Here is a 27,403-nt window from a genome sequence, read left to right on the forward strand (position 1 = left end):
TCTGAGCCTCGTTTCTTACCCACGTGAGGATTCACTCTGGCAACACAGGTGCAATTCTAAGCATGGTGTCTGGTGCAGTTAGTGTGGTGTAATGTCTGGTGTATTGTCTGTTTCATTCCCATCCCTGACCACGCCCATTGCCTCCCATCTGTCTGTCCGGTCTCCTCAGAACTCCAGTCCGGCCAAGTGCAAACCTCCGGCTGTTCCCTGTCAGACCACAGCAGCCCAGCACCTCACTGGTGGCAACAGGCAGCTCAGACCCTCGCAGGTGCCCCTTCAGAGTGGCCGGCACACGCCCTGACTCTGCCCACCCAGCCAGCTGAGCCGCCCCCATACTCCCGCCAAGCCCTGCACACCCAGCTCCCCTGTGCCCGCACCTCTGCTGCGGCTGCTCCCCCTGCCGATGCCCTCCTCCTCCCACGGTCCTCTGTGTGGTTAAAAGGAAAACCCATTTCTACACACTTGTCACACTTCTGACACCAAATGTGTGGGCTTTCCACACCGAGCAGTTCTCCAGTTTTCTGCAGACATCGACAGGCTGTCCAGCGATCCATTTCAACCCTGACACTAACTACCTGCAGTTAGCATCAGACCCCACAGGCTGAGGGCTCAGTTCCACAAGACTGCCCCCCCCCACTTCAGACGACGGTCAAAAGTCCTGACATCTGGGACGATAAATCGGGTGTTCATATAACCCCCTCCTTGGGGGTGATGATTTGCTAGAACGACTCGTAGAACTCGGAGAAACACTTTACTTATGTTTACTGGCTATTGAAGGATATTTTAAAGAATACAGATGAATGGTCAAAGGGAAGGGTACTCAGGGTGAGGTCTGGAAGTGTCCCAAGCACAGGAACTTTGGTCCCTGTGGACTTTGGGGTGCGCCACCCTGGCACCAGCCTGGAACTTCTCCAAACACTGTTGTTTAGAGTTTTCAATGGAGGCTTCATCAAGTAGGCACGATTGATTAAATCACTGGCCATTGGTGATTGAACTCCGCCCCCAGCCGCGCCCTCCTGCCAGGTTCCAGTCCTCTAATCCCGTGTTTGGTTCCTCCGACAACCAGCCCCCATCGGGAAGCCATCTCTGGGCCACCGGTCATCTCATTAACACACAAAAAGGCACTCCTCACTCCGGAGACCTTTTCTTAGAGGATCCTGTGCCGGGAACTGTGGACAGAGATCAAATACATATTTCTTATTATATCACAGTATCACAGTGCTGAACTCCTCTTCATACTTCAACACCAGCCTCTCCACCTTGAAGCCTTCCAAGATTCCCCCACCAGCCCTGTTTGCAGCCCCTGAGGCTGTACTCATGATCAGTTCACACGCCTGTCTCCCCACGGGGTCCACTAGTTACGGTCGGGATTTGCCCTTCCATATCACTGGCTGATACACTACATTATGCGTATTTGTGTGTCTGTTTTCCCTGCTACAATATAAGCATCATGAGGGCAGGGGACTGTTATTTTTAACCTCTTTCTGTATCCTCAGTGCCTAACACAGCACCTGGCCAATCCTAGGTAAGAAATATCTGTGGAATACCTGAATGAATTTCCCGCCCCCATCCTCGGGGATGGAGCAGTGTCGTAGTAACCAAAGCCACCATTTATTGCCTGCTCTGCCCTGAGCACAGCGACAGCTATGTCATTCTCATCGTCCTGTCTAATCCTTACAATAGCTTGACTTGCTCCCAGATGTGTGTCATGATTTTCTATACACTTAGACACGTGATAAATGGTACTGTGCTAATGTATATATAAAGGTAGGCATTGATATGTTATATATATATATATTAATTTATAATGTTGCATTATTATGTATTAATGCATCAGATACTTGTGGAGCACTTATTCAGTGCCAGGCCCTCTTCTTAGAATTTTGCAAATATCAGTTCATGAATTCTTACAACAGCCCTCATACTGGGTTGAATGGTGGCCTCCCCAAAAGACGTGACCAAGTCCTAACCCCAGGAACCCATGCGTGTGACCCTGTTTGGAAAGGAGGTCTTGGAAAATGTAACTAAGTTGAGGATGTCAAGATGAGGTTTACCTGGGGAGCCCTGAATCCAACGGCGAGTGTCCTTACGAGAGGCCGAAGAAGAGAACAGACACAGAAAAGAGGGGAAGGCACGTGAGGACAAACGCAGAGATTGGCGTGATGCAGCCACAAGCAAGGCACTCTTGCAACCACCAGAAGCTGGAAAAGCATGGAGGGATCCTGCCCTCGAGACTCCGGAAGGAATACAGCTGCCAACACCTCGCTTTCCAACTCATGGTCTCCAGAACTGTGAGAGAATAAATTTATGTTGTTTTAATTAAGCCCCCCAGCCTGTGGCAATTTGTCATGGCAGGGCCAGGAAACCAACACAGCCCTATAACTTGAGTCCCATTTTACAGATAAGGAAACTGAGTCACAGAGGCAGATGAAGCAATTTGCCCAAAGCCACCCAGCTGGTAAGCGATGGAGCCCAGATTCAAATCCAGAGTCCCTGCTCTTAACCACGATGCCCAATAGAGACAGGTTATGTGAGGTGGCCACTGCCAGTTGGCCGGTGAATGGCAGAGCCGGGATTTGAACCCGGGACAGGCTGGTGGCAGAGCAGCCCAGATTCCACTGTGGCTGGGACAGCACATAGCTCTCCAGTCCCTCCCTACGGGGCCCACGTTGAGCCCCAAAGCTGCCTCTTTCCCGAAGTGGTGGGGGCAGCAGAGGGGGTCTGTGTCCTGGCCAGACGGGCTCCAGGCTGCACTACAGAGGACTGTGACTTGCACCGTGCCGTCCCCCCCTCCTCGCTTCGCCTTCCTACAACTGAGCTGGGCTCTGGTGACAAACGGCCCCACACCCACGTCCTCACTGCTCCTGGGGACCCCGCTGTCTTCTGCAGGCCCCTGGAGCTCACCCGTCCCATCCTTTCGGGCTGCCCAGGTTGGAGTCGATAAATCCAGCTCTCTTGGGAGCAGGTGACAAGGTCATCACTCAGTGGACAGAGCAATCGCCTGGAGTTTCCGAACTTCATATTTTATCGGAGCAGCTGGCAGCGCTGGGCCACTGGCCCCGCCCCTCAGGGAAGCATGGCTTCCCATCAGCCACCACGCCCGCCTGCCACGAGAGGCCTGGCACCCTCCACCTCTGCAGGGCTCGTGTTCATCCCTTACTGGGGGTCCCCGGACACAGGGCTTGGGTGGGTCCAGCTCTCTGCCCACCCTCCCCCGGTGCTGCCAGAGCCTTCTTGCTCTCCTGTCTCTGGGAATACAGTTGAGCGCAGAGCACTGTGGGGGGCAGGGGGGACTCCGGCCTTAAATCGTTACTTGGAATATGGCATCGACAGTCAGATCTGTGATCCATCTAGGCTCTGTCACTTAGTAGAATTTTGTGACTCTGGGCAAGTTACTTACCTATCGCCAGCCTCAGTTTCCTCACCTTTGAAATGGGCATGAGGATGAAATGAGATAGTGCATGCAGAGGGTTTGGCTCAGCAGGCATTCTACACAAGGCCCCTGCTTTAAAAAAAAAAAGTCTATCTCACTGTGTAGTAAGTACTCTTGGTTAGTTTGGGGGACACTTAGAAGAGCAGGAGACACTATATAATGGGCCTGCACTAGGCCGGCCTTGGCCTCTCCCCACACTCCACACGAAGAACTTGGAGCAACCCAGTCTCTGTTGGGGTCTTAAGGTCAAGGCTACCCGGGCTAGAGTGCCATGGCGTCAGCCTAGCTCACAGCAACCTCCAACTCCTGTGCTCAAGCGATCCTTCTGCCTCAGCCTCCCAAGTAGCTGGGACTAAAGGCATGCGCCACCATGCCTGGCTAATTTTTTCTATGTATTTTTGGTTGTCCAGCTAATTTCTTTCTACTTTTTTAGTAGAGATGAGGTCTCGCTCTTGCTCAAGCTAGTCTCGAACTCCTGAGCTCAAACAATCCACCTGCTTCAGCCTCCCAGAGTGCTAGGATTACAGGCGTGAGCCACCGCGCCTGGCTAAGGCTACCCTTTAGAGGGGAGCAGAGGAGTCGTCATGGCAGCTTTCTCTCCCTCCCAGCTCCTCGTGCCTCTGATTTACTCCCAGGGCTGGGTCCCAGGAGGCTGAGCAGGTCATTTGCTCATTGCCACTTCACCCCTGTACAAAAATAGGAATCACATGCGTTGAATGCAAAGTCCTTACCCTGCTATGTAAGTTAGGAGTGGGTTCTGCTTCATAAAATAGAAATCTGACCCACAGTGGCCTGAACCAGTGGTCCTCAGAGTGTGGCGCCCAGCCCAGCCCAGCAGCAGCACCTGGGAAGACGGTGGAGCTGAAATTCCCAGGCCCACTGCAGGCCGACTGAATCAGCAAATCAGGGCCTGAAGCCCAGTGGTCAGTGGTGTAACCAGCCCACCGGGGGATTCCAATGCATGCTAACTCGTGAGACCCAGTGGCTTAAACAAAAATAGAGCTAATTCTCTATCCCTCAGAAGAAATCCAGAAATAGTCCAGGGCCAGTGTGACATCTTCATCTTTTAGTGCCACCATCTTCAGCCTGTGAGTCTCGTGTCAAAGCTACTTCATGCTTCGAGATGCCTGCAGGAGCTCTGGCCATCACGTCTGCATTCCAGGCAAGAAGGAGCAGGAAGGGAAAGACAACAGACTTGTCTCTCAGTTGAAGCTACAACATTCCTGAAGTCTCCACCACTGTCACCAAAAACTTCCACTCATAGCTCATGGGTCAGCCTTAGCTGCAAGGGAGGCCAGAAACGCACTCTTTCATCTGAGCACTTTACTGCCCAGATAAAGACTCCTAGGTCTGTAGGTCATGACAAAGGGCAGGATGACATTGGGTGGGCATCTAGTCTCCCCCATACACTTTCTATAATCCTTCCAACAGTCCTCACAGGTCAATGTGATTATTCCCCCATTTTCCCAAAGAGGAAAATGACCTCCAGAGAGATCAAGGTCACATAACTAAAGGCAGTTAATTGTCTTTGGCTGATCTACTTGGTTGTTCCACCCGCTGCCCCCCAGCCTGGGGGTGGCATGGGCCTATGCAGCACCTCCTCTCCTCCAGCCCCCAGAGATGCACCCACCCTTCTCACGGGCCTAGAAGGAGTTCAGGGCCTGTGTGCGGGTGGAGGATGGGAATGCGAGAGGGACAGGATCAGGCCCTCCCCAGAGCCCAGGAAGCCCCTCGCTTTCCAGAGGTAAATAGTGAAACTTAATTAGCAGGCCGTGCGTGCCAGGCAAGTAATCCTCGGGCTTTCCAGGCATCTGTTTCCGTGTGCCCAGGGGGGGTGTCCCAAGCTCCTCTCCTCCTGGGCTCAGCCTGCCCCAGCTCCGACAGGCCTGCCCAGCGGGCGAGCGCCGGGTGGGGCTTCCTTCTCCAGCCCGGGTCCTTGGGGGGCCTCCGAGTGACTCGCTCTGCCCCAGGCCCTGTGGGAGCCCAGGCTGCGACTTCACGCAATACGGCAATTCAGGGCTCTCATGGGCAGCCACTGAAGAGTCGCAAGGACATATTTCAGAATGGAGGGCGAGGCTGGGGGAGGAAAGAGGGCTCGGAAACAAGAACAAGCAAGAGCCTCGGAGTGAGCGGAGGGCGGAGGGGAGGCTGCGGTGTGAACGGTGGCTTTAGAGCACCAAGAAGACCCCCGTCCTCCGCCTGCAGTCCCCCCCACTTCACCTGTGCTGGCCTGGCGGTCCCTTCCTCTGCGCTCGGCCTCGCCCTGTCCTTTGCGTTAAGACTTGTCCCCTTCCCCCCCTACCCAGCGCATCAGGGTCCCAGAGACCACTGGGAAGTAAGTGCAGGGCCCCATCCTGCACAGGAAGGCTTGAGCCCCGGCATTTCTGGGGGGGAGAGGCAAAGAGAGAGACGTAGACCCCTGAGAGGGGAGGCGTTTCAGAGACTCGAGCGAGCAAAGAGAAGACCGCAGCTCAGCTGTCCTCTGCCCCTTAGCAGCTCCGAGCCTGCGCAGAACTCTCAGTGCCCTGGGCCTCAGTTTCCACGTCTATAAAAAATGGGGGTCCCCTCCTTATGTCTGTTGACTCATCTGAGCTTCGGCTACCTGGTTTCAATGACAGTCTGCCCTGAACGTGGAGGTGGCCGTGTCTCCTAGCTGCACCTGCCGTGGTCCTTCCACCGTGGCAGTGGGAACAGGGGGGTCACAAGGGAAGCGACTGGGCCCGCAGAAACGCGGGAGGGGGATTCCTGCCTCGATGGGCAGCTGCAGCGCTGGAAGACCCAGCAGCTTCCAGGGACTGAAGCCCCTTCCACGCAGGGCACGCTAGGCCAGGCCCTGGGAACAGCGTTGCTCCCAGGCCAGCCCTCCAAGCCTCGGGCGAATGCTTAGCTCCCCATGCTAGAAGCCTCTGGCCTGGGCCGCACCTCCTCCCCCTTTACTCTGTTTCCCTTTCCCTGCTGGTCCAGCAGCCCGGGGCCGCTCTCTCCTCCTGTGATGGGTGTAATTCTAAGCTGGCTCCCCGAAGATTCCCGACCCCTGGCTATTCGATCAAACGTGGTTCTAGGTGTTGCTGTGAAGGGACTTTTGCAGGTGGAATTGAAGTCCCAAATCGGTTGGCCTTCAGATACAGAGATTGTCTGGGGGGCCTGACCTAATCATGACAGCCCGTTAAAGCAGAGAGTTTTCTTCCACTGGATGCGGAAGAGAAGCCAGAGAGACGCTGGCCAGGGACAGACGCGGCCCGCGACGTGCGCTGCTGAGGGACAGGACTGCCTCTCAGCGCTGAGGCCGGAAGCCAGGGTCCTCAGTGCCACAGCCACAACGAAATCAGTTTCATCAGCAACTAGAGAGCCTGGAAGAGGCCCCCAAGCCCCAGGGGAGAACTGCGGCCCTGGCCAACACCTCCATTTCAGACAGTGACACCCTGAGCAGAGAACGAGGTCATGCCGGGCCGGATCTATAGGTCTGTGAGCTAAGAAATGCTATGTGTGTGCTCATCCGTTGGGCTCCAGATGCGTCTCCATCTCTGCATCTCTGCACCCACGCACTTCCGGGACAGCTCACGTGATCAGTCTGGCCAAAGGGCTGTGAGCAGAAACAGTGACTGTTACTTCTGGGCCAAAGCATTCAAAAGCTGATGTCCAGCCTTCCAGCTGTTTCTTCGGAGGCCAGGAAGGGAGGCCACGTGTTGGGCTGAGGGGAGCTGCCTGGATCACTGAGTCACTGCATGGAGACCACACGCCCTAGAGGGCTGCTCCCCACGCACGGGGCTTTTCATGGGCGACAGACGGACTCTTGTTGGGTCGACCCTACCCTGCGCTGATTAATACTGAGTAGCTGATCTATTTGACATCAAACTGGTGATTAGCCCACTGACTCACCGGTGAGCCAGAGAATATTCTTAAGTGTGACAATACATTGAAAGAAAGGTTTACTAGGAAAACTCCAATAAGAAGAGCTAAATTTGTCTTAGTTGGAGTTTGTCTACCAGCAGGCTCCAAGGATGGGGCCAGGAATGGTAGCGCCAGGGGAAGCCAACGATCCCGTGGGGGGAGGGTTGTGAAGTAGATTCACGGATAGCCAATCCCAAGGGAGGATCCCCACCTCGTGGAGGACAGCCAACCCCCAGGAATAGGAGTCCGGACACCCCCACCCACTGCACCCTGAGCTGCAGTGTCGTTATACCACTGTCAGCCTGCTGAGACAACGCACTCACACACAAGTCACATGCAGGGGACTTATGGCAGACAGGCGGCCAGCACAAAAGAGGCCAGGAGCCATTGTGAGCCGGTTGCCCCAGGCTCAGGAAAGCTGCCCAGGGTGGACGGAGAATAGAGGACACATGGAGGACCCTAAAGGGACTTTCGGGGTGACCTAACACACCCTCAATTCAGGAATGACAATGACAGTAACAAGATTAGTTAACATGTAACAAGCACCTACTACGTAGCAGGCACTCTGCTAAGCGTGTTACGTATTTATCTCAACCACCCAGGAGGCAGGTTCTACAGATATCTCCCATTCGCTGAAGGGGGAATAGGGCACAGGGAGTTAAAGTAATTGCTTAAACTTACGCAAGAAGTAAGTATATTTGTTAGGGTGGCATCAGCTCTGTAATGAGCACCCCAAAAATGTAAGTGCTTAACGCAGTGGAGTTCATCTCTAGACTCCCTGACATGCCAATGCAAGTGTTCCGGTCACCGGGTACTGTGCTCTACCCGGTGCTTTGGGGACCCAGACAGACTCCATCCCTCTTGTAACCCCACTGTCCCCTAGGCTCTTGCCTCTGTCAACCACACCCGCCTAGTGCCAGGAGAGAGAGCATGGGGCAGGCCACTACTCCTTAGAGTCTTGGCCGTGTCACTTCCTTTCGTATTGCATTGGCGAGAACCAGTGACGTAGCCCAAGCGAGATGCAAGAGGGGAAGACAGCCAGTTTTCAGAACAGCTCTGCGCTGTGGAATGAAAGGAATGAATGTGGGTGACAGCTAGCCATCTGTGCCACAGTAGGTCCTCGATGAAGGTAGGAGGAAGGGGAGAGGAGAGAAGTGGTCACCTGTCCCCTCAACCCAAGAATGCAAAGGCTTTCCCAAAGCTCCTCTAGTGGACTTTCATTGAGGTCCTGTTGGCCAGAACAGGGTCACACATCTGTCCCCGGCTGCAAGGGAAGCAGGGAAGACAGAGGATAGGATTGCCATGATTAGCTTATTATCCGTCATGTGCCAACACCTGGAAGCGGGTGCATTGCCTTCTCGAACTAAAACAGGATTCAATGAGCAAGGAAAAAGGCGAGGAAATGGATACAGGGTGACCCGCTGCACACAGTCATTTATTCAAAGTCTATTCCACGAACGCTGCCCGAGCACCGGCTCTGGGCCAGGCACGGAGCTAGCTGCTGGGAGGGCTGTTTTTCCCATCACCCAAAGCCATCCTGACCCCCAGGCATCACCGCCCTGCAACTGCCCTCACCACAGCCCAGAGACTCCTTGCCCTCTGCAATCCCAGAGACTCCTTCCAGGGATCGTCCTTGACCTTGTGGTTGCATCAGATGCATTTGATAAGACAAGGTCGCCTCTCTTCTTTGGGGTGGCACAGAACAAATCCCAGGGCCCCAGGGTCAGACGTGGAAATAGCATGACCAGATGTGCAATCGTCCGCCCATCAATTCCATCAGCACAGGGGCCGATGAAGAGCTGGGGGTCCGAGCCACGAGACGCCCCTCTGCTTGGCTCCCTGGAGGGGAGCGGGAGGGGGCCTTTCCCGTCATCTCTGATGATTGAACCAAGTTCATGTTCAGAATGTACATAAAGTTATTTGGGCCGAATTTCCATGTTAACCGTTCAGATCAGAAATGCTCAATGTCAGTTAAATTTGGCTGGATTATAAGACAACACAGTCAAGATCAAGAACATGTGGCTGATTTGATTTAACCCAGAGGAGAAATGCCTTTTCCCCTCTGCTCAGCTATAACATTATACACATAAAGATACATACACGCTTGCTCTCTGCCAGAAATGTCAACTGCTTTTGATCTCTCCCTTTAGATATTAAAGTTTCCCCTGCTCGCCCCTCCGCCTGGCGGCCCGCAAGGGCTTTCAAACCAATAAACAAGCCCGGAGCTGCTGAGAGGGTGGGAGCTGTTTGCCTTTCTGAGCTGGAGCCCCGTGGCCCGAAGGTCGTGTTTAATCAGCCTCAAGGTTTTGGTTAACATCGACTTGGAGTTTAAAATAGCATTTCAATAACCTCGGCCCCTTCCCGCTCCCCCTCGTCAGCCGCGGGAGGGGAGACCGAGGCCCCGGATTTGGGGGTTTGTGTGTTTGTTGTTAAGACTCCAGAGCAAACGAGCCAGGCTTGGCTGGTGGCCACGCAGAGGGCTCCCCACCCGGCCCGGCGGCAGGGAGGGACCTGGCCTGAGTGTCCCCCGGTAATAGGATGCCAGCTATAGAGCCAAGTGGCGTTTCTTTCTTCGCTCCTTAGACTCGAAAGGCAGACGATTTTCTTTAGAAGAGGGCTCGGGGCCACGCTTGAGCAAAGTCCCGAGCCATCCCTGCCGCAGTAAGTCCCCGTGAAGGCAGGAGGACGACGGGGAGAGGAGAGAAGTGGTCACCGTGCGGGTGGGAGGGGCAGCGGCGCGTCTCAGTGTCACCTACGAGCCGACTGCGAACCTCCCCGAGGCTGAGGATGGTACACAGCTCCCGCCGTGGCCCTCAGCCTTGGAGGGGTCAGTCTCCCGGGAGGGGGCTCGGCTGCTTCCGCTGTGAGTCGCTGAGATTCTCCAGATGATTCGTATTTGGGTGGAAGGAGCACAGAGACGCTGTCCGAGGGGTGGCTGTGTCCCCAGGGGGCAAACACACCTCCCAGGGGCAGGATGGCTAACGTAGGAGCACAGAGCTGCCCACCGCTACTCCGTGGGCTCCTGCAAAGCCTTTATTTATTTATTTATTTATTTACTTATTTATTAACAGAGTCTCACTCTTGCTATGGCTGGAGTGCCATGGTGTCAGCCTAGCTCACAGCAACCTCAATCTCCTGGGCTCAAGCAATCCTCCTGCCTCAGCCTCCCGAGTAGCTGGGACTACAGGCACGCGCCACCATGCCTGGCTAAGTTTTTCTATATATTTTTAGTTGGTCAATTAATTTCTTTCTATTTTTAGTACAGACAGGGGTCTCGCTCTTGCTCAGACTGGTCTCGAACTCCTGACCTTGAGCGATCCTCCCGCCTCGGCCTCCCAGAGTGCTAGGATTACAGGTGTGAGCCACCACGTCCGGCCTGAGAGTCTTCATTTTTCCTAAGCTGATGAAATACTGGTTGGATCTGAGGTCTGACTTTCTGTAACCAATCTTTCCTTCTCGTTTTGCATGATCTGTGCTACGAGACCGGGATGTTTAGTTTGGTTGTGTTTGTTTTTGTCACACATGCTACCTTCCTATGCCCCGAGGGTGACATGAGAAACACCGTTTGGGAACCTTCTGAAGACCTGCTCACCTGTCTCCGTAGGGGCTGCGCCTCCTCTCTGAGCAGGGGGACGGAGCGCACCATCCTCCCCTTCGGAGCTGGTTAAACATCCAGTCCTGCTTCTTCCCCTTCACAGCTCTCCTTAGGCCTCAGTTTCCTCATCTGCAGAATGGGATAATAGCATTTCCTATTTAAGAGGATTGCAGCAAGGTATCAATGAATTAATATGTGTAAAATCACTGGAACTGTGCCTGGCACATAGTAAATTCTTGGCAAGAATTAGCGATATTTAATATTGTTGTCGTTGTTGCGCCTATGCCTGGGTGTTCACCATGGGCAGGCACTGAGCAGAAGGACACAAAGGTGAGGACAACTCAGTGCTGTCCTTGAGGAGTGTCCTTTATTCCATCAGAAGGACAAATACACATGCAGTGTCAAGACAGAGCAGCAAGAGCCTGGATGGAGAAAGGTAGCCCGTCCTGGCTTGGGATCAGGGCAGGACTCTGCAACAGGGGAGCTGGACCAGGTGATCTCACAGGTTTTTCTAGATACATTTGGTCAGGTTCCTTAGACACAGAACCTAGAACAGGCCTTTGATTGATCACGTTTTCCCAAGAGAAAGAGAGCACATGAGGTGGGACAGAGTGAGGGAAGGAGCCGAGCAAGAACTTGGTCTTGGCAGGCAACTAGCCTCATGGCGGCCCCGTGGAGGCCTGGAGCGGGAATGACAACCCAGAGGTGGTTCCACCACGAGGTGAGGCGTCCAGGCTTTTGGCCCCTCGTGTCTGTCAATCATGGGCTACAAGTCACTCTCAGGCACTGAGAGTTCGCCCTCCCAGGCCAGAGGGCTCGCCATCTGCCCAGGACGATTGTCTGGAGAAAAGAGAAGCTGTGAGCCATTAGCAGCCAATGAGCACAGTCCCTGAGGGTTCTGCACCAGCAGAAAGGGACCGGGCTGGGACAGCAGAAAGGGACCGGGCTGGGACAGCAGAAAGGGATCGGGCTGGGACAGCAGAAAGGGACCGGGCTGGGACAGCAGAAAGGGATCGGGCTGGGACAGCAGAAAGGGATCGGGCTGGGACAGCAGAAAGGGATCGGGCTGGGACAGCAGAAAGGGATCGGGCTGGGACAGCAGAAAGGGATCGGGCTGGGACAGCAGAAAGGGACCGGGCTGGGACAGCAGAAAGGGATCGGGCTGGGACAGCAGAAAGGGATCGGGCTGGGACAGCAGAAAGGGATCGGGCTGGGACAGCAGAAAGGGACCGGGCTGGGACAGCAGAAAGGGATCGGGCTGGGACAGCATAAAGGGATCGGGCTGGGGCAGCAGAAAGGGACCGGGCTGGGACAGCAGAAAGGGACCGGGCTGGGACAGCAGAAGGGGACCGGGCTGGGACAGCAGAAAGGGATTGGGCTGGGACAGCAGAAAGGGACCGGGCTGGGACAGCAGAAAGGGACCGGGCTGGGACAGCAGAAAGGGACTGGGCTGGGACAGCAGAAAGGGACCGGGCTGGGACAGCAGAGGATCCAGCACCTTCGGCCTGCAGCCTCGGATCGGATTGCACGGCCTGCACGACTTGCTCCCATCCTCATCAGTCAAATGGGGAAACGTGTCCCTGTCCCGCCCCTCTTGGAAAGAAACTCCAAGGCCAAAATGAACCAGTGTAAAGCCACCAACGCTGCAAAGCGGAGAGCCAGGCCAGAGGGTGGGGATGGGGAAGGCGCCTGGAGACTTGTCCCACTAACCTGCCACCTGCGGGCCTGTCCACAGGGAAAGACATGCAAAACCCTGTCCCCAAGGGAAATGGCATTTAGGAAAGCCTCCAGGGAGACAGCAGGCCTGGCTGTGCTCTGACGACTTCTGCCCCTTGGTAGACGAGCCAGTTGGTCTACTTCAGGATTCGTTAAAAGAATGAATGAAATCAGTAAGTTCTCTGAGCCTCGGCGTCCCCCTCTGAAAAATAAGGATCTTACTGTATCACAACGTCAGTTTGAGGATTAAATAAGGCAGTGACTAGAGCAGGCTCAACAGTGCCTGGTGGACAGGAGGTCGTCGGGAAACAGGTATTGGAAGATCAAGTCAATGACGATGATAAATTCTGAGCCTCAGTTTCTTCCCGTGTGAAATCAGACCAACAATGTCCACTTGGAGGGATGATGAGAAGAAAACCGAGACCACGTAAAGTGTCCAGCACAGGCCTGGAGGCTGGTGGTGCCCAGGAAAGGCTGTGGAATGAAGGTGCAACGAGAGACAATAACGCCCAGGCAGATAACCCATTGCGCAGTCTAACCCGGTTGGCACGTTCCTCCTTGGATGCTGGGAAGGTGTGTACATGTCACCAATCAGATCCTGAGTCTGTGGACTCCCTGCACAGTGCTCTCTATTTTGGGCTTTCTCCATGAGTCTGCCCCCTTCTTGGACCTTCTTCAGCCATGCCTATGCCCACCAGGCTCAGGTAGAGTGGTTCGTTCTTCCTTGGGCAAGGGCCTCTTACTCTCTGCAAGATAGACAGCTCCGTCATGTGAGATCCAGGAGCTGAGTTTTAATTAAGCAACTTAGAAAGTCGGCAGAAGAGGCAGGGAACACTCATCGCAGGGTGTCTGGCACCCCGCGCTGGGCTACACGCGGCAAGGGCCACCGGAAGTATTCAGGGAGAAGGTGGCCCCGGCCTAGATGCCTAGAGATCAGGATTCTGGGTCCAGGTTGGCTGTGAAAACTGGAGCAAGTCAGTCCCTCTTTCTGAGCCTCAGTTAACTCATCTGTAAAGTGGACGGATGGTCCTGGAGTTCTCCGAGCTTCCTTCCAGGTCTGAAGGCCGCGAGCCCCTGCAGCGGTCGCCTGCGTGCAGGCAGGTGCCTCTTTGCTCTCGGATGCGGGTCCTGCTCTCCCGGGAAATACATTTCCCAGGCTCCCTTGCCAACGGGGCTCCTGGTCCGTTTGACCAATGGGAGGCGCCGGCAGAAGATTGGCAGGCCAGGGGCGGGACAAGCCCGGGCGGCTCCTCCCTGGCTCCGACTTTGACGCTGCAGCGACTCCCCTGCTGCCCGGCTCCGCGTGGGCAGCTCCCCTGCGGTGACCCCACATTCGGGGCCTTGGCGACACCACCGTCGGGCTCCCCAGCCCTTTCCTCGCCTGTCCCGTCAGTCCCCTCCGCTGGCACGCCCTGCAAGGCAGCCGGGGGCAGTTCCGGCGGGACAGCGGACGGACAGACAGACTCAAGCCTGGCAGCCAGAGAACCAGCGCTGGCTTTGCGGTCCGCGACGGTGCGAGCAGGGGGTCAGAGGTCGGAGTTCAGGAAAGACGCAAAGCCGAAGTCCCAAGGTGTCCCCGAAGTTGGGGTGCTGGAAGCCTGACCCCGGGGGGTGGCGTCTGCAGGGGGGACTCCAAGAAGGGACTCCCCGAGGTTCCGCGCTCGGGAATGCACTGGCGCCGGGGTCGCGGGCGGGTTCCCTGGGAAAGGACGCGCCCAGTCCCCTCGTGCTCACGCCCTCTCTCTTCCCCCTGCTCGCCCTCTCGTTGCCCTCCCGCCCTGGCGACACGGCAAGAAGACGCTTGTCAGACGCCGGCCCCTCCATCTGGGACTTCCCGGCTTGCGAGCCCTGAGCCAGCACGTCTCCGTGCATTGCAGACTCCCCGTCGGTGCGTTCTGTTCCAGCAGCGCAGATGGGCGCAGACGGGCGCAGACGGGCGCAGACGGGCGCAGACGGGCGCAGACGGGCACAGACGGGCACAGACGCCCGGCACCCTCGATGGCGCGCCGGGGTGGCACGCGAGCGCCGGCCTCCGGGGCCCGCCGCCTGGCCGCCTCCCGTGCGCCTTACCCTTTCCAACCTGAAATTGCTCCTGCTCCTCTGAGCGGGGCAGGTGCTCCACGAGGCCCCGGCCACACAGCCGGGCCGCGGAAGGGTGTGCCCTGCCTGGGTCCCGAGTCCCTGCTTGCAAGCCCGCGGCGGCGCTGCTTCCACGCGCGTGGCCGGGGACCAGACGGAGCCCCTCTAGTGGGCGCGGCGCGGGGACTTTGAGGAGGAGGACAGAGCTGGTGGGACGCTGATGGGTGGACGCCAGGGCACGGGGACTCTAGTGGGGACAGTGGCGGAGACAAGGCTCAGAGGCGACAATGCCAGCATATATGTTTGACGAGCGGTGGGAACGGGTCTGACACCAAGGCAGAATGACTCTTTGTTGTGTGATAAAAATAAATTCTCATCTGTTTTAGCCATGATAGAAGGATTATCTTACAGCCCATCACATCCCTAACTGGTGCAACCTTCTTCCAGAATCTCATCAAAGAGTCCTGAATAGGCAGCCAGGGGCTGTAAATGACTGAATGACAACAGCAGGGACTTCAGCCATATCCATCTTTCTGCTCCACCCTGCTTAGCATAGCAGTCTTGATCCTCAAGCTTGTAACCTCGTAGTCACAACATGGCTGCTGTACCTCCAGACTTACATCCAGATTCCAGGCAGGAGGAAAGCAGAGGAAAGAAGGAGAATTAGTTAGTGCATATATGAGGATCACAAAAATTTCCCATGAGCTTGGATCTCATTGGCCAGAACTGTGCCACCAACCCTATCTTTAAGAATAAGAAAACCATTACTTTTAGTGCAGTGTATCACTACCCTGAAAACAAATTGGGGTTCACTCAGTTGGTCAGCAGAAAGGAAGCATAGATCTGAGGTGGGGCACTAGTAGTTCTGCCTCAAAAGTAGAAGTTAAAAAATGAACCACCTCCTGACGACACCCCCTTAACTACTGACTCCCCGATTTCAGCGACAGTAAACGACCAGCTAAATGGAACCAACAGCCAAGTATTAAACAGTTAGCGTTTCACAGTCACACATCCGAGAGGCAGCTCGCTGTTTTCTCCGCCACGAGCTGTTTATAGGAAGTGATTTCTAATAAGCACAGATTGGCAGGTGTGGGGGGGAGGTCAGCAGTGCACCCGCACGGCTTTATTGATGACTTGTCAATCAACGGCTCTTATTTTGTTGTTTAATTTTTTTTTTAAGTGCATGTAAGCACTTTCCTTGCTAATAGCAGATTTATTGAACAGCTCCGCAAAACAGTTCATCTCCCCCGTAGACGGTGGCAGTGATTATCAACTTTGTGGCTTCGGGTCGTGGGGTAAATTGACCCCATATCGGTGGCCCTTCCAGGGGAATTGCAGGGGTCTGGGCAAATCCAATACTGCCCAATAAAATGGCCCGCCCCTCCCTCCCCAGGCACCTGACGCAGGGCCTGGGCTTTGCTGTCGAAGCAAAGAATGTAATTTGACAAATGGAACATCCGAGCGTGCAGTCGTGTTGGCCATTTTGTTAAGAGCAAAGGAGAAGTTCCTCATCTGAGGAGTGTGGCTTGTCCTGCAAGTGCTTGCCCCTGGCTCTGATCAAACGGGTCTCTCAGTCACGCCACGCATGGTGTCACCAGCCCTGGCCTGGCCTGGCCTAGCCTACCTCTCCCGTCTTGTTTCCTCTTCTCTCTGTCTCCTACACCCACTCCTGCCAGACACGTTACCTGCCGGTCCCAGTCGTGTCTGGGCATCACCCCGGCCTCACCTGCACCACCCTCCTGTCTCCTCCTCTCTGACCTGCCACCTCCCGCTCACTTCCCCACGTGTCCACCTCCTTCCCGTTCCTCCAGGCACACCCCAGATCTTCATTATCTGAGAGGCCACCTCGATCCTCCTCAACGGATGCGGCCTGGTCCTCCTGTGATAGCCCCGTGTTGGTATTTCCGGAAGTTCAGACAGTGATGATGATAATGATGATGAAGATGACGATGATGAAGAAAACCGTTCTCATTTATCAAACTCTTATTGTGTGCCAGGCAAGGAGCTATTCACGCACGATCTCATTTTATCTTTATGATAACTCCACGAGGCAGGTGCTATCCTCATTGTCATGGTATAGACGGGGGAGTAGGGACAGAGAGAAGGTAAGTGGCTTTCCCGAGGACAAGGACACACAGCTGGAAAACAGTGGGTCTCGTGCTCCTAACAGCACATTTTAAGGCTTACCTATTTGGCATCGTGTCTTTGTGTATTTGCCTGGTTCTCAATGTCCCCCTCTGCTCAGTGCCACTACACGCCCCAGCAGGCATCAGGTGCACCCGTGTCTCGGCCTGTAGCATCTGAGAAGGAAGAATAAGATAAGAAAGGACCAGAAAAACTGAACTTGATCCAGAAAAGGCTGTAGTCAGTCCGGCCTGAACCCTAAGCCCCGACATGGAAATGCATGAAAGAAAAAAGCAAAAACCCTTGGCTTGCATGTCTGGCAAGAAATGAATCCAGCAGGGAGTGGGACAGGGTCATGGTTCCCAAAGTTTGGAATCCCCAGACCAAAGCTCCTTTGAAAAAGAAGGGCTGTCGACGGGCTCTCTAACCTGCAAACAGCAGCCATGAGCCCAGGGTTTAACAGACAGGTTCTCAGGATAAAGCACGTCCCCTCTTTAAAGCACGGACCCTTGGAGGGCTGTCCAGAAACCCACCCTTCTCATTTGTAATATCACAGCCCTTTGGTTCCAGGAAACACTGTGGCCTCGAGGACAGATTGGGGCCACTGTCCCATGGCTGCTGCTCTTCCTTCGGTCGGCACGAGGATGCCAGCAAAGATGGAAACATTTCAAAGGCAGCATTTGAGAGACTCAGATCTGGAGGCTGGACTTAGGGAAGGGTTGTTAATCCCTCCCCTCCAATTAATCCCCCCACAACTTGCCGTAGAGACCAGCTGGCTGTCTGATCTTAGAATGAACAGAGGAGCAGAACACTTGAAGAATTTAAGTGTTCCAGAAGGGAAGAGCAGGGCTGGCTGAATGGGGGCGGGGGGAGGGAAGGGAGGACCCGGGACGCTGGGTTCTGCCTGCCCAGCAGGAACCTCAGCCCCATCTGGGGACTGGGAGGACAGGGCCACAGGGCTCTGCGAGGCAGGTGACTTTCTGTGATGGGACAGTGAGCCCCTTCCTCCAGCCCCATGGCGTCCCCCAGCACGCCCACTAACACGGAGAAGGAATCGAGTCAGAGGAGGACTGGCAAGGGAGATGACTTCCCTTTTGATCAGGGCGGGATAAAATGGCTTAAAGCGGGAGTAACACAGTCAAACATCCTTTTATTTATTTATTTATTTGAGGCAGGGTGTCTCTCTGTCACCCAGGCTATGGTGTAGTGGCGTCAGCCTAGCTTACTGCAACCTCAGACTCCTGGGCTCAGGCGATCTTCCTGCCACGCAAAGTGCTGGGATTATAGGCACAAGCTACCGTGCAGAGCTGTTTTATTTTTTAGGGGCATAATCACAAATTAAAAACAAGGACGCCCTCTTGGTCAAGTCGAATGCACTGAGGTTAGCCTGTGGGCAGATCCTGGGCTGAGGCAGAAACCCGAGTGTAGGGGAGGCCCCCCACTTCCCACGGTGGCGTTGTGTGCCCGATGGGGCAGCCAGGGAGTGGCCACAGGGCCTTTCTAGTGGGCGGTCGCGTGGTGTGTGAGCAAGGGACACACGCTCTGTCCCCTGACTGAGAGCTCCCTGTGGCCTTTCCCCTGGCCTCCCACGGGGAGGCCGCCTTCTCCACCGGCAGTTTGCAGATTCCAGACGTCTGGTGTTGTACCTCGGGGCCCTTTAGGTCTCCAACAGGTTGGATTCAACCCCTCAAATTGGATGGGAGAACAATTAGGAGCTCCAAGGAACTAGAGGTGAGTGGGCTGTTTTTGAAAGTATAGAGAACAGTCTTTAAAACCCTGGAAATGTCTCACGCCAAAGGCATGGCCATTTTGCTAGCACCCTTGAGTTTCCACGTGGTGCATCTCAGTTCTTGAAGCACAAAATCCGAATTAGAAAGCACAGAGTCCAACTCGAACCTCTGGTGACAAGTAGTGCCCTGGCCTCTCCTTATACGTCTTCAGTCATTGGGGGCAAACTGTCTTCCCCATGTCAATCCACCCCCTGGCTGGATGGCCCCAACTTTCAGGAAGTCGTCCTTTGGATGCTGAAGTCTTCCTCTTCCTAACTCATCTTCATTGGCTGAACTCTGCTTTGTGGAGCCACGTACTTAGCACGGCAGGACTCAACAAGGAGGAAAGGATGCAGGCAGAGTGGGTGCACCTAACCTCCCAAGTGGAGATGGGTTTGAACACACGGAACTCAAGTTATGATATGGAAAGCTGAGCAATGAAAAACTAAATTCTTTTTTCCATGATACAAACAGCTTGGGGACATCTTGGCTGATGGGATACTGTCGCGCCCGCCTCGCCAGCAAGGAAGACGCGGCAACCGGAGTTCTTCTGACCGTGCTTTAATGGGGTTCCCTTTAGACTTACATGATGCTCATGTAAGACCCTGAGCACAAGCTCTCACACACTTATATACTCTAAGGAAGGGGGGAAGTGATGGGGATAGGTTAAGAGCGCGCGAGGGTTGTTACTGATGGGCCAAGCTAAGATCCTTCATATGCATACTTGATGAGACAGGAAAAGCCCCTACACCTGCGCGGTTCACCCTGTTTATCAGTCCTGTAGTATCGGCGTGACCAGAAAGCCGGCACCATCTTGCAATGGCGTTAACACCGCGCCCCACAGGATACACAGAGGGCAGAACCACCCATGCCCTTTCGGGGACAGTCACCAGAATCCCCAGGAAGGGTGAGACTTTTCTGTTTATCAAAAGGGGACATGCTGTTGGTTACGATGGAAGACCCTGGTTTGATCCATGTTTCACATCTGCAGACAGCTGCACACCGGTCCCTCTGCCCTGTCCTCTTAGGAACAATCCCCCCCAGGTACTCTGACCCCTTTCCCCGACCCAGGTCACAGTTCCCTCCCTGCTCTGGCCACTCTCCTTTAAGCCTCTTCCCAGCTCAGCTTGTCAAACTGGGCATGTGCATCTGGGAAGCTCATTGGCGATGAGGTAGGGATTAGGCGAAACCTTAGGAAAAATGTTATTTTAAACAAAAAAATATTTTTAATATCAAAACAAATAAGGACTTTTATTGCCAAGGAGACTACAACACCACAATAAAAATTTTAAATCACTTAAGAAATTTTAGATGTTCCTGCAGGCACTGGTTGCTTCAGGGAATGTCCCCAACTTGTGGCAGTTGTGAGTACATGCTCCTTTGCCCTTCCTGGTGCTTTGGTTGGTGAGTCTGAGAAGCCCTGGGCTGTTCATATGTCCCCTGGGAGGGGACTCCAGGAGGACAAGCCAAGGGGAAGGGCAGTTGCCTCCCTGGTATAGGACAGGTGCCGGCACCGACCCCCACCCCCTTTGCTATTGGCCGAAATTGAGCCAGGCTGGAGCCAGCCTTGGGGTCCACAGAAGGGAGATACTAGAGCTTGGGAACCTCGAAAGGAAAAACACAGGAAATTGCCCAGCCCAAATCTGGAATTTCTGGCCTATGGTCCCCTGGTTCCAGATGGAGACAGGCCCACTTGTGTTTGTTTGGACCTGAAAATATAACATTTCTTTTTAAAACTTCTCTAATCCAAAGAGCATGTGGTGACTTCTACAGTGACAATATGTTCATTTATTCATTAGTTCAACAAATATTTATTGAGCCTCTACCATATGCCAGGAACAGGGTTTGGCAAATAGAGGTCCCCGAAGATCTGCTTTGATGACTAACTAAAATCCAACGTTCATTAGCATGCCCAGCACCCGGGTTTGTGTGTGTGTGTGTGTGTGTGTGTGTGTGTGTGCGTGTGTGTGCATGTGTGTATAGGCCAACAGAGGTCCCTGGCAGTCTCAGGCACATTTTTCCCCTCTTGAACAAAGCCATCTCCCCATGATTTGAGGATGTCCATGTGGTTCCCACCTTGAGTCCAAATGAATGACCTACAATGACTGGTGGGTTTCAGACAGTCCCAGGTAGTTTGACCCCAGTGGTAATAGGAAACATCCTAATTTAATGCTGTCCCGGTCTACTCCATTCCTCCTTATTTCCCCAACCAACCCCAGGAAGGCACTCTGGGGGGCCATTCTCAGTACTCAACAACGAGGATTCAGCGTTCGCCAGCTCAATTAATCTCTGCTCTTTTCCAAAAGTAATTTACACGGCTTAGTAGTTCTCAACTCTGATTGCATCTTAGACTCAACTTGGGAACTTTTTGCAAAGAATGATGCTCAAGTCCTAAACCCAGAAACTGTTTCAAGGGACTGGGAGTGTAGTTCTGGTACCAGCTTTTTTTCAAAAAACTTCCCCAGTGAGTCTAAGGTACAACCCGTGCTGGGAACCGCTGAGAGCTGCAGGACTCCTCAGACAGGCCACACCCGTGTTGGTGGGCTGATACCAACCAGTGAGTCCGAACTGGGTCACAGGTCTCAGCTTTGGTGCTCATGCTGAGTTGGTGGTGCCAGGTGTCACCCAGGTCCCCAGAACACTGCCAAGTGCTGCAGGAGTCGTTGCTGCAGCTCTGAGCTCCAGTCACGTCGTCTGCACAGCGGGGCTCTCTCCTTCCCCAGGCAAGATCCCCGTCGACCTGCACAGAGCAGAATGAGTTTGATGGGGACATAAGGCAGGTGGGCAGGCGCTGCTTTTGCTCATGACATCCTTTGAGGACTCATCAAATCGCACAGCATATTCACTCGTTTCTCTCTTTGTTGACATCCCCCAGTAGGAGTGTTTTCATCTGTTCCCGTGGCTATAACAAAATCCCTTAGACTGGGGGATTTATAAACAGCAGAAATGTATTGCTCAAGTATACGGAGGCTGAGAAGTCCAAGATCAAGGTGACAGCAGGTTCAACGTCTGCTGAGGGCCTGGTCTCTGCTTCCAAGGTGGCGCCTTGAACACTGCATCTTCTAGAGGAGGCAAATGTTGTGTCCTCACATGGCAGAAGAGCAAAAAGGGCAGGGCCTAGCTACTCCCATCTAGTCCTTCTGTAAGGCGCCAGTCACCTCCTAAAACTCCCACCTCTCCTACTGTTGCATTGGAGATGAAGTTTCATCAAGCATGTTGGAGGGGACACAGACATTCAAGCCAAAGCAGGGGGAATTAAGAGGCACTGCATGGGTGTTTCCTAAAAGCAAGTGGACTCTAAGAAGGCATTTGTTGCCTGGTCTCACATGCAGGCACCGGGGCCATGGTAGGCCACGACACGGCTGCCGCCGTTTTCTCATCCTGTTGGTGTCTTGGTGGCAAAGAGCAGAAACACCTTCAAATTTGCACAAAAAAATAAAAAGGTGGACCATTTTTTTGGATGCATCTCCAAAAACCCAAGGAGACACCATGAAACTGGGCCTCCCGGGGAAGGGAACCAGGTTCTCTCTCAAGCCACGTTGCCTTGAATGGCTCCTTTTCTCTACGTTTCTCTTTGTCCTTTCTCTGTCAACTGCCTCCTCTGTGAATGGCGGCCAGCTGGCACTTCCCGGGTCTACGCGTCCACTGCTCAAGGAGCAAGTGGAAACCAACTGGCATCTGCGCATGCCCAGCTACTGGCGCCGGGGGGAGAGAATCTGATTGGCTCAGCTTTAGTCAGGTGACCACCCCAGTCTGATGATCTGCTGTGTCCAAGGCTGGGATCTTGCCAGAACCCGTCTGCAGGGAGGGAGAGGCTGTTCTTAGAGAAAGTGGACATGTGCCGTCAAGACACCCCAGTTAGTGCCTTCTACAATCACACACAAGGTGGTTTGGGGGACAGGTTGTCTTGCAGATGACTCGATAACTAGTCTGAGCATGTGCTGGTCTCACGCCTAAAGCCAGAAGCTTCCACCCAGCTCGCCCACTCCCCAGGCAGGACGGCAGGAGGCAGGGCTGTCTCATGGGCACCTAGCCTTCCTGCTTCCCCTCATGCTGCTCTTGGAAGCACTTGGCACAAATACTCTGCAACCTAATTACCAGCAGGAATTAATCAAAGGTATTCCCAACTGCTAGCCAGGAATGTCTCCGAGTTGAAATTCTTAGAATACTTGTGTTTATGAGCAAGTTTTACATGTTAACTTTTTCCAAAAGCCAGTGAGAGAAGCCAGTGACTACAGAGACATTTGAGAGCTCTTTGGCCATCTTAATTCGCTCATGATGTTTCATTAATATCCATTTTCTCCCTATATCCTGGCCTGGCAGGTTCTTTTTACAAAGTGTTCTACTCTCCCAAACCCCTGGGTTTTTTGTTTTGTTTTGCTTTTTGCTTTAACTTTTCCCTGGAGTTCTTTCTCCATTTCCTAAGAAGTTCTCTTAAATCTTCTCCATAATGTACACATCTTTGGAATCTAACAGCCCTGTTTCAGAAAAGAAGGGCACCGCAGACTTTATGGGGTTTTGTTTTCCACTTGAAAGCTGTTCCACCAGAGGGAGGTTGGTGGGAACATTCTAGAGAAACAGACCTAACCTGGTTTCTTAATCTTGCTCAGGGGGTTGAAAGTACAGAAACGCCATCTTTTTCTCCCCGACCCTTCCGAATTCTAGGATTCCCATGGGAGTGCCATCTAGCTTGGTCTTCTCAACAATCAAAGACAGAGGAGTGGGGAGAAGAAATGACCCTAATCCACCGGGTGCCCTCGCCATGGTTGGAAGTGGATGGGAGATCATTTTTGCCTGGCTTGTTTCCTGCTCTGTTGCCCCAGTGACAGTCATCGGCTTGTTTGTTCTTGGATCTATGTCCTGGCCCCGTTCTCTGTCCCCAAGCCCCCTTGCCAACTGGATTCTGGGTGGGTTCAGCCAATGGAAGGCACTGGCAGAAGACTGAAGGGTGGGAGGAGGAGGAAAGTCAAGATATTTCTCTTCTCTTTCTCTGTCTCCACTGGCATTCGTGGAAGTGACAATGTGTCTTCCATGGTTTCCAAGGCTGGGCAGTGCTAGCTGTAGCTCTAGCTCCCTCTGCACAGCCCTGAATATTGAGTTTTGGTTACACCACATCCCCTGTTGTCCTGCCAGCTCCAGGGAGTGGCAGCCTTTTCCCAACCCTTCCATTATCTATGGAAGGGGATTGATTAGCCCCTCTGTTAAATACCCTTTGCTTGAATCACCTAGAGCACTTTTTGTTTTCCTGGTGGACCCTGACTTACATATCTACCTACCCAAGATTAAAGATTTCTGCCTATTTATAAATCAATGTTTCTCAAACCATCTGTTGTAAAGGACTGTTTTTAAACATTTCCAACCCAGCATAGATTGGCCTGGTCTTACTGAATATGGCTGATGGGCAACTTGAGCAACCTTTCATTTACAATGCAAGCTTGGCAATAATTGAACTAATCTATGCCCTGGTCAGTGAGACGAGTCTACTGAGCCTACATTTGGATGTCCCAGCAGTGTGACAGTGCCATAAAAGTTTCTAAGCATTTACCCTCAACCTTGGTAGTTGTGTCATTATAGATCTCTCACAAAGCGTTTGCAGGCTGGTGCGGGAGCACGGATCACACTTGGAACGGCACTGTTCTGGGACACTTTTTATTATTCATGTGCAGGACCCTCCCATAGTTTGGGGAATCTGGGTGCAGCATAGATCACACATCCTTTGAGTTATGTGCAATCTAGAAGTTGTATTTCTCCCACATGCCACGTTCTGCATAACTTCCCAATGCAAAAGCCATGTATAATAAGGAGAGCAATGACCACCCCTTACTGGGAACTGACTTCCTTTTTAGGGTTAGGTCATTTAACAGCCCTGTGATGAGGTGCTGTTATAATCCCCCATTTTACAGAATGGAAAAGTAAGGCTCAGAGAGGTTAGGTAACTTGGCCAAGAGCACCCAGCTCGAGAGTGATGGCACCAGGATTCTCAGCCAGGCACGCCAGACTCATTGCCCGTGGCCTCACCGATGACACTGAATTGCTCGCTCATCTTTTGTCCTGACACTTCAGAGGGGGACATTGCTAAAGATCTGAATGGCCAGGCGAAGCCATGCCTGCTCCACTCCTTCTCTCACCTGGGACGGGGTCCTCATAACAACGTCCTCCCATGAACACCCCCCTCCTGTCTGGCCATATCGCCCCGTCAACACCCCCTTTTCAAGAAGCCGTCCCCAAATCTTCCAGGACACCCTTCTCTGATCCCCACAGCGCTGACCGTCCACACTGCACTCTCTGAATCCACCCTGAATACCGCACAATCCTGTTGTCCCCAGACTGTACTTTAGAGTCACTTCTTGTCCCCCTCGAGTTTAGAAGCTCTTCAAGAACAGAGGCTTTGGCGATCGCAGCGCCTCCCGGCACACAGCTAATATTTACTGAGGACTTCTTGGCGCCAGGCATTGCTTTAAGCACTTTCCCTACAAGAACTTGTTTAATATTCGCAGCAATAGGAGTGGGTGCATTTATTATCCTCTTTTGACATAAGAGGAAACAGAGAGAGCTTAAGAAAATTTCCCTGGTCTCTTAGTTCAGACCACTGTAACAAAGTGCACAGAGTATCTCAAACAACAGAATCTATTTCTCGTAGTTTTTTTTTTTTTTTATTTCGGCATATTATGGGGGTACAGATTTTAAGGTTTCAATAAATGCCCATTTCCCCCCCTCCCCCCACAAGTCTGAGTCTCCAGCATGACCATCCCCCAGATGGTGCACATCTCACTCATTATATATGTATATCCCCGCCCCCTCCCCCTCCCACCTGCCCAATACCCTATCACTGTAGTACCACATCCCAGCATGCTCCGGTTCTGATGAGGACTCTCGTCCAGATTGGAGGCTCCCTGTACTCTCACGTGGCAGAAAGGGGGTGAAAGAGCTCTCTGGGATCCCAATCACAAGGCTCAGTCCTCATGACCTAATCACCTCCCAAAGACCTACCTCCAAATACCATTGCAAGTTGTATTTCTCCCACGTGCCACGTTCTGCATAACTTCCCAACGCAAAAGTCATATATAATAAGGGGAGCAGTGACCACCGCTTACTGGGAACTGACTTCCTTTTTAGGGTTAGGTTGTTTAATCCTCACAACAGTCCTGTGATGAGGCACTGTTATAATCCCCCATTTTACAGAATGGAAAAGTAAGGCTCAGAGAGGTTAGGTAACTTGGCCAAGAGCACCCAGCTCGAGAGTGATGGCGCCGGGATTCTCAGCCGGGATACCATCGCTTTGGGGGTTAGGATTTCAACATAGGAATCCTGGGTGGACACAAACACTCAGTGCATTGCACTCAAGTTCAACAAGGCAGGGCTGGGCTGGGATTTGAACCCTGGGATTGTCGACCTCCAAAGCCTGTGCTCCTACCCACTGTGCAACAGTGAGCTCTTGGATTGTCAAGGTGTTCTGCATCTGTTATCTAGCAGGTTCTCACGGTGCCCAAGGCAGGCAGGAAGTGCAATCCTTGAGGGTATTTGACAGCCGGGAGGACGGTGGAGACTGTCTAGCTTCCCCATTACGCAGGCGCGGAGACGGAAGCTGCCAGAGCAGTGGGGTGCACAGGGCCGCACAGCAAGTCCACGTGAGAAGCGCTGGCAGGTGCCCAGCAGAGCAGCGCGCAGTGCCCTCTGGGCCCCGTCACCCAGCAAGCATTGCTATTGAGGAGGCCATGGGGGTTGGGCCCTGTCCATGGAGATGGAAGTTTCCATGGAAGGAAAGGGAGCTAACTGTATGGCCATGAGCTCTTGCCTGGGACTCAGAAGACCCGGGCTTGAAACCCAGTTCTGTCCCGTGAGCTTTGGCAAGCTCCTGAACTTCTTTGAGCCTCAGCAGTTTCATCTGCAAAACGTTCTAGGTTTGGAGTGGTCACCTGCTTGGATAACAGATGCAGAACACGTTGACAATCCAAGAGCTCACCGTTGCACAGTGGCTAGGAGCACAGGCATTGGAGGTTGACGATCCAAGGGTTCAAATCCCAGCCCTGCTCTGCCTTGTTGAACTTGGGTGCAATGCACTGAATGTTTGTGTCCTTCCAGAAGCCCTGCGGAAGGCTTATCTCAGTGCCGAGGATTTGGGGGGCATCCCCTCAGTTAGCCCTCAAAATAACCAGCCGAGGCAGGTCCCAGTGGTGTCCCATTGACGTGGGCTTGGGAAGCTTTGTGACTTGCCCAAGGCCACGCGCTGGAGGTGCAGAGCCAGGCTGCCCTTTCGGAGCTGACCATTGTCAATGGTCCAGCCATGCAGCCACTGCAAGTCTTAGCATGGTGCCTGCACGGGCTTATTACTGAGACTCTTCCCCTCCCAGGCCTCAATCTCTGCATTTATGAAATGAGCGGGTCAAACCAGAGCAGGGCCTACGAGCTCCAATGCTTAACAGCCCCCGGCAGCGGCCAGAGTCCCGGGTGTATTGTCCAAATGGCTTCAGTTCGCCCCCTCCTGGGCACAGGGTGGGATTGCACTTCCTGGCCCCCTGAGCTTGGGTGGGCACTGGCGGCTGGTTCTGGCAGTTGAGTCATGAGCAGAAGTGACACGCGCCACTTCTGCATGGGAGCCATTGACTGTCAGTGGGAAACCCTCAGGGTCCCTCTTCCCTCCACCGTGTTAGGACAGTGGCTGCTGCAATATTCTGGGTCCCAGTGTGGGAGACACAGTCCTGGCCACGCTCCAGTGCACCGGTAGCACGAGTGAGAAACAGACCTTTGCTTTTTAACACATCAACTGCCATGTGAGTTGTATTTAACTCACGCTCG

This window comes from Microcebus murinus, chromosome 20 (genome assembly GCF_040939455.1).
Source record: "Microcebus murinus isolate Inina chromosome 20, M.murinus_Inina_mat1.0, whole genome shotgun sequence".
NCBI classification, from domain to species: Eukaryota; Metazoa; Chordata; class Mammalia; order Primates; family Cheirogaleidae; genus Microcebus; species Microcebus murinus.